This window comes from Camelina sativa, chromosome 8 (assembly GCF_000633955.1).
Source record: "Camelina sativa cultivar DH55 chromosome 8, Cs, whole genome shotgun sequence".
NCBI lineage: Eukaryota > Viridiplantae > Streptophyta > Magnoliopsida > Brassicales > Brassicaceae > Camelina > Camelina sativa.
This window is the reverse complement of record NC_025692.1, coordinates 18,926,782-18,935,439: the sequence shown is the minus strand read 5'-3', so window position 1 is coordinate 18,935,439 and position 8,658 is coordinate 18,926,782.

Below are 8,658 nucleotides of genomic sequence, written 5' to 3'. Positions count from 1 at the left end.
TTTCAAAACTATCCATTTTCCATACCACTTTTCAAAATTACCTCTTCGAAAAGATCAACATTGTTGGTTCCTCATTAAACTGATTGAGACCCACCATTTATGGTCATTTTCTTATAATATATGAGATACTAAAAGAAAGGCACAGTATGTTCTAATGTTCATTCTCCTAGTTGAATTGAATCAACAAATCATGTTGTTTTCAGAGAATAAATAAAGTAAGAAACAAAGAAAGCTGTCCAATAAATACTATATCAAGTAAGAAACAAAGAAAGCTGTGCAATGAAGACTATGAAGTAAATCAAAGAACTAAGCAAACAAGTTAGGCAAATGGAGTAAGCAACGTTGAAATTAGCAAAAGAAACAAACAAGAACATGCTTACAATGTAATAAACGAAGCAATAAATCAAGAAGCAAATATACATGAACGTATGAATACATGTATGCACACATGATCATGAATGTATGCATGTATGTATTCACACATGAATACATGCCTGTCTCTAAGGGGTGGCAAGGTAGACAAAAAACTATGGCCCAAATTTTCTTTTGACTAAAACTCCTAAAGAAAAAGGATCCAAAAAAAACCATAATTTTTTTTAGTGTATAAAAGGCCTGCAAATTTATTTTGCCTAGGGTCAAAAAATAGTTTGAGACAGGAGATAGATTCAAGATTCCAAGCTGGGTGTAAAAGAGGATATATATATTGTTTTATCTTCTTTGGCAACTTTGTACTGACTCCAATTGATTTCATTGGCTCAAATGGTCCTCAAGCTTCTTCCCTGTTGAAAAATCACATTTGTTCATAGAATTCAAGACACCAAAATCTAAATGAACTGATCCGATTAGGAACAAGAGCACCAAAATTTACAATACTCTGATGCATTCATGTTTCTCTTACCACATCATGTTGATTTCTGCTGCGGAATGTTGTATTAATTGTCAAACCATGAACACTTCCGTACAAAATCCAGCCAAAACAGCAAAGGTTCATCACCATATATTAGCACTGATAATTTTAGCACAAAGACATGATACCTGAGAAAGATCAAATGAAACCTGGAAAAAGGGATGCATAGAAACGAAACTCATATCATAAATAATCTTCTCTTAGAGACCTTTTCCTTCACCGTTCATCGTGAGAGGGAAACTGATACAAATGAATTTTTTTTTTATCCGAACCTGAGAAAAGAAAATTATAACGGTCTTAAAGTCTTCTTCGAGTCTTTGTTTAAATTAAAATAATCTAGCGTTGGGATCGTACTAACCTAATTATGAAAATATTTGTAAACAGTCATAAAATCTTCATTTAAATGTATTTGGATTAAAATAATCTCAGCCGTCCAAGGTTGAATCGAATGATCACAACCGTCCATCACGAGTTAAGTGGACATCACGAATAAGTGGACGGCTGAGATTACTCGTGAAACTTGAATCGAATGATCACAACCGTCTGATTACTTTTCATTTAGTTTTATTGGTAAGAACTTTTCATTAAGTTATGTTTTAGAGTCGGTCAACTTTAGTTTAACTAGGCTTAAATTTTCTTGTGGGTCTAGAGTAGTAGTGTGAGATTAGTTAAACCACAACAAAATTAGTTTTTTTTTTGTTTGAATTAAAAAGAAAAAAACTGTCTTTTAAAAAAATTGCGAAAAAATAGAAAGTTACAATAGTAAAAAAAAAGTTCGAGGATCTATTTTTTTTCAAAAACATAGGCATTTTAAAAGATTTCATATGCAATGTTCATACTGTTACAATCTCGATTAATTGCATGACAAGCCACATAATTGTGAATGATATATATCTTCCTAAAGCCAGTTTCAGATCCATTTGTGATATATATCCTGGGCCGCATTGGGCCTGTAATGCTCATTTTTTTATTTTATTCAGTATGTTATTTTTGTTTGTGTTTCAGTTGTGTGTATGTCGTCAAGTTGCCAACAGAATGAAAATTAATCTGTGAATCTTATCTCCAAGTTCCATGAATGGTCTTTTTTCAAACAGAGTCACAGGTGTTATCTGATGACCCGACGACACACCACATCGTACTGATTTGAGACCCACAATTTATGCCCATTTTCTTATAATACTCCCTCTGTATCAGAATACTTGATATTTTTAGATTTTCACTAGGATTAAGAAAATAATTAACGATGTATTGTTATTAATTCAGAATAATAAATGATGACTAAATTTGGTATGTAATCGTGTGTTTTATTTTTATTTTTATGTCACTTGACTTTTTCCAACAATTGTAACCACTAATATATTAAATGCTTCATAATTATATTTAAGGTCTTTTCACATTTCTTCTACACAATACTCTTCAAAAAAAATTAAATTAAAATTATGTTTACAATTTTAATGATAGGAGTTGCTTTAAAAACGAAATTTTGTTTAAAATTTTCAAATTTAGAACCAAAACTTTTTTTTTCTGAAAAATGAAAATTTTAGAATGGAGCCAAAACCAAAATAATTAAGTTCCATTAATTTTCTATATATATTGACATAGATTTACATCATTTACTTAAAATTATCTATGGCTTTCCATAGTTTTAATCTAAATTTACAACCTCAAAATAATGAAAGAGAATTTTTATTTGATTTGAATCAAAGTCCAGCCATAGAACACAAACAAGAAAAATGATCATCATATGACTTCTGGTAATTTTCTTCATGATTTTCTTTTATTTTTTTTCCATGTTTTTTTCTTGTTTCGTTTTTGTTAAGGAAAAGGAATAAATGAAAACAAAACACGTCTCTGAGTATATATAGGAGTAGATAGAGTCGAATGTGAGCATTTATTTAGTTTTGACTAGGTCATTTTGCATGTATACATTTAATAGTTTAAATATTGTAAAAAGCAAAATCATTAAAGAGAAATATCCTAGACTAGCATCATTCTAGGTTTTTCTTCCAAAATTAGCAGACACGCTCAAGTTTTCCAAAACTAGTATTTTTCTAATATTAATTATTATATTAACTAATGACAAAAAGAGATAAAAAAATAATAATAATCAGAATCTTACAAGAAGCTTAGGGTCGTACTAAATCGGCAAAATCTCCGACGAATCCACAAGCTCTATTTTTGAAGAAAGAGCATGTGTTTGGAGCTTGGGTTTTCACAATGAAAGCTAGATTTGGAGGGAAGAACCGATAGAATTCGATTTGATTGTGGTGTTGATGAAGACGGCAAGCTTCAGTGAGAGAATTTTGTTCGCTGTTCTCGAATCTGTTAATCGAGGTAAGGATTGAAGTAAGGATTGAGTTTCTGGAATTTTCATTGTGAGATGTTGAAATTGTTCTTTGTAAATTCTGACTTGTTGTTGTGTGTAGGGATGTTAAAAGTGCAAATGAGGAACATGAGAGAGAGTTACCAATGATGAATGAGATCAAATAAGATATCAAATCAATTGGAGTTTTGGACTCTGGGATTTTGTTCATAAGCTCTCTTTAGTCTTGCTTCTCGTTTCAAATCATTGCAAGTCAGTTAACTAACAAAAAACACCAATCTTTAAACTTTTTTTTGTATGTTATTGTAATGTTTGAGTGAGCTTTTTGTTTGTCAAAACAGAGGATGTGTAGAGCACATTTTTTCAGAAATGGGGAAAGAGAAGCAAAAGAAACTGATGAATCAAGGCTTTGAAGCTTCTATAAGTATGTTATAGTGAAGCTTGTAAGGAAATGTAGATTAGAAGGACTGATTTGAATTGGTAGGTATCTAGCTTGCTATGAGTTTTTGAATTGTTTTGCTAATGGCATAGATCAACTTGGTAGTGTTTCTTGGGGTTTTAAGGTTAATCAATCTGGTAGTGTTGCAGAACTAGTTTAAATGTGGGGTGATATATAAGATATCTCTTAAAGTAATGTTAAAACAAAAATTGAATTCATGGACTGATCATGTTGTTGAATAAGGTTTCCAGCTCTAGCTCAAGTGATTGATGATATACATGATGACAAATATTTCAAGAACAAAGCAGAGAGTTGATGATGAAGATGGGAAAATGAGCACTTGAATGGAAGTTTCAGTTCGTCATTATGGAAGGTCTTCCTAAAATTCAAGAACACCTTCCTAAAAGCTATGGAATCCTTCCTAAATTTTTTTAAAATGTGTTTTTAAATCTCATTATATGTGTTTTGCTTTATTGTATCACATATTACTTCATTAGTGATGTATAATGATTTGATTTTGTACAAATATTGGTGTTTTACAATAAATGTAGCAAATAGAAATATCCAACATGATGTTTTAGGAAGATCTTCCTAAACGTCAATGACTTCTTCCTAAATTTCAAGGAGTTCTTCCTAAACGTCAATAACTCCTTCCTAATGCTCTTTTTTTTATTTTCATGACGGTCTTCCTGAAATTCAAGAAATCATTCATAAATATATGATAATCCTTCTTGAATGTTACATTCAAATCCTTCTTATATCTTTACCGGTGAAAACATAGCTATCTACCAAAATATCGAGTTAATTAATACCAAACCTTCCTGAATATGTTTTAAAACAAGTCTTTTGGTGAAAACCATTCAAACTATCTTTCATAACCAAAATCCTAATGCTAAAACAAAGACCATGTGAATACAAAGAATCAAACTGTAAATACTTCAATCTTGTATGAGCACCGTTCATCTTTGATTCTGAGTGTTATTGCAGCTCTAATTCTTCATAAACTTTTTATGAAGGTCATCCTGAAATTCAAGGAAATTTTCTTAAATTTTGTTCAATCCTTCCTGAATTTTCATAAGATGGAAGTAAGAACCTATATATCTTAGAGCATACGTGAAAACTAAAAAAGAGCAGAATATATTAACAAACAACAGTATCTGCAAGACCATCCAAAAAAAAAGCATAAGATAATAACAAAGAGATCAAGAATCTAAGAAAACATAAGATTACAAAAAAAAAACTAGAAAATATAATAAGAAAGGATGGAATTTTCCATTACCAAGTAAGCATCAAAGCACAGGGAGCAACACAAGTCCTCAAGCAAGCAATTGCAGTCTCATGTGTTCCTTTTCTCAGCAATTCAATAAATTTCTTCACAAGAAAAAATAAAATTGAACAAGAGTTACAAGGTTTAAAATAGATCCTAAACATTTAGCGTGGCCAAACATATATAAAAAATGATAACTTTTAAGTCATTTCATACATTTGCTTGTAAATTTTACAAACTGTGGCTTAAACATTTCACAAAATTGTATCTAAAGACAATAGACCTGATATGATCGTGGCCAGCAAGGAGACAGAAGCTCCAGAGCAACCGGAGATCGTGGGAAGGATCACTCGTTCAAGAGCTAAGGAGATGGCCAAGGAAGCTCATGCACTCATAGCTGACGGGTCATTCAATCTACCGAGGATCCAAGTCTTCAACATATCCACCCTGAAGACTTCACCCGGTAATGATAACTAGATAACTTAGGTGTGAAGTTTGTACTCTTTTTCCCATAGCTGAGTTTTGTCCCACTGGGTTTTCTCGGTATGGTTTTTAATGAGGCAAATGGATCACTACGTCGAGTTATCTAGAAGTCATTACCAATGGGGAATAATGTACTAATACAAGTGGCTTCCGTACTACTACAGATCACTTAAACGCTTCGTTGTTTTTCTTATTTCCTTTACACGCCCTGTTGTTTTATTTGGAGTGTCGAACCCTAGGGTTTATTATAAAACCCAAAAGCCACGCCTCCTTGTTTGGTAGCGAAGAAGTTGTATGAACAAGTATTGTCACACTTTTTCCTCACTTTGAATTCTAGAATGCGTTCTTGATTTCTGGGTTTCTATACACTTTGTGATTCAGAAACTCTTCACTTTGTTCTAATCCATACAACCACCTAAACATCTATTTNAATCCATACAACCACCTAAACATCTATCTCCATCGAACCATTGTTTTCATCATCCGATCTTCACACATCATCACTCAAAGTCATTCTTCCATCATCATCAACAAGATCACGTCGCCTATCACCTATCTTCAGCCTTTCATCGGAGTTCTATCCTAGGGACATAATACGATGAACTCCATCCATCTGGCATGTCTCTTGTTGAGCTTCTGTTGTCCTTTGAGATGCTTTAGGGACTCATGATCTGTGTGAATAACGAACTCCTTGGGCCACAGGTAATGCTGCCACGTTTGAAGAGCCCGGACCAAGGCGTACAACTCCTTGTCATACGTAGGATAGTTCAACGTCGATCCTCCTAGCTTCTCACTGAAGTAAGCTACTGGCTTCCTATCCTGCATCAAAACAACACCTATACCCACTCCGGAGGCATCAAATTCAATCTCGTTTTCATAAAGTAATGAAGTAAAAGAATAGGGGCGCTGCAATAGTACTGAAGTCTTGCACAAATCGCCTGTAGAACCCTGCTAGTCCATGAAAGCTCTTGACTTCTGCTACGTTTTTGGGTGTTGGCCACTCCTTGATAGCCTTGACCTTCTCATCGTCCACTCTAACTCCTTCTGCACTGACAACAAAGCCTAGAAAAACAACCTTAGTAGTACAGAATGAACATTTAGAAAAATTAGCAAAGAGGGATTGAGAACGAAGAACATTTAGAACTTGGCGGATGTGTTCTAAGTGTTCTTCTAGACCTTTGCTGTAGATGAGTATGTCGTCGAAGTACACAACCACGAAGATGCCTATGAAAGGTCTGAGAGCATGATTCATTAAACGCATGAAGGTGCTAGGAGCATTGGTGAGACCAAACGGCATGACTAGCCATTCGTAGAGCCCTTGCTTGGTCTTGAAAGCTGTTTTCCATTCATCTCCTTCCTTCATTCTGATCTGATGATACCCACTCTTCAAATCTATCTTTGAGAAGACTGTTGATCCACATAACTCATCCAACATGTCATCTAATCTCGGAATTGGGTGTCTGTACTTCACTGTGATATTGTTAATAGCTCTGCAGTCAACACACATCCTCCATGAACCATCTTTCTTTGGTACAAGCAAAACTGGTACTGCACATGGACTGAGACTCTCTCTGATGTGTCCCTTGCTCATCAGCTCTTCTACTTGCTTCTGAAGCTCTTTAGTTTCTACTGGATTGGTTCTGTAAGCTGGTTTGTTTGGTATAGCTGAACCTGGTACCAAATCGATCTGATGCTCTATCCCACGTATTGGCGGCAAACATGGAGGTATCTCTTCTGGAAATACATCCTTGTACTCCTCTATAATCTTTATCATCTCGCGTGGAAGCTCTCCTGCTGACTTAATACTGGTGAGTGTCTCTTTATACACAAACATGAATGTGGTCATTTCTGGATCAAATAGCTTGTTGAACTCGCTGTGATTGATGTACAGGCTGTGAGACACTTTCCCTGTATCCTTTCGGTTCATGTGAAGCTGATCCTTGTAGATTTCGCTGGGTGTAAGTGGTAGAAGAGTGACCTTGCCTCCTTTGAGCTCAAATGACTGCTTGTTGGTATAGCCATCATGAAACACTCTTCTGTCGAACTGCCATGGTCTTCCCAAAAGGATATGACTAGACTTCATCGGAATCACATCACAAAGCAGCTCATCTTCATACTTCCCAATTGTGAGTTTCACTACCACTTGCTGCGAAACTGTTAAAGCTCCTTTGTTATTCAACCACTGTAGCTGATAAGGTCTTGGATGTGAAGTGGTCTTGAGATTAAGCTTCTGTACCATCTCTTCACTAGCAGCATTAGTACAGCTACCACCATCAACGATCAAGGTGCAGACCTTGTCTTGAACCATACACCGGGTGTGGAAGAGATTCTCACGCTGCCCTCGATCATCTGGATGAGTCTGAACACTTAAAGCTCTGCGTGCTACTAACATCTCTCCCATGACTGCTGGTTCACCTTCTTCACCTAAATCAGACTCTGGTTCACTCTCTGAACTGTCTACAGGCACAATCTCTCCTCCTTCTTGAAGAAGAAACATCTTCTTGTTAGGACAGTCTCTGGAATAATGCCCCATCCCTTGGCATTTGAAACACCTGATATGACTTGTAGAGGTGCTACTCTTGGGCTTGAAATCGATCTTAACTTCCTCTTTGACTGTGGCTGTCGCGGGTTTGCTGTCCTTGGTGAAGGCGGGTTTACTGAACTCTCTTGGCTTGGGAATGTTAGGCGTAAACGTTGACCTCACTCCCTTTCTCTTGATCTGTGATTCAATTAGCTCTGCCTTATGTACCATTTCTTGCACATCTTCATAGTTCTGCAGCACTATCTTGTCTTGAATCTCTCTGTTCAAACCTCCAAGAAACCTAGACATAACCATGTCTTCACTTTCTCTCAGATCAGCCCTGATCATAAGCGTTTCCAGCTCCTGATAGTAGTCTCTTACAGACTTAGTGCCTTGAATGAGACACCTAAGCTTGTTAAGAATCTCTCTCTGGTAATGTGTAGGCACAAACATCTTTCTCATCTGCGTGACTAGCTGTTCCCATGTAGTGATAGCAGGCTCTCTCTGTCGATGTCGAGTAAGTCCCAGCTGCTCCCACCACAACAAAGCATAGCCATTGAATTCGGATATGGCTATCTTTACCTTGTTCAACTCATAAGTACCATGAACCTGAAAGTTAGATTCCATCTTCCTTTCCCAGTCTAGATAAGTCTCTGGATCATTGGTACCATGAAAAGAAGGATACTGAATTTTGAGGTGCTTCAGCTGCTGCCTCAAA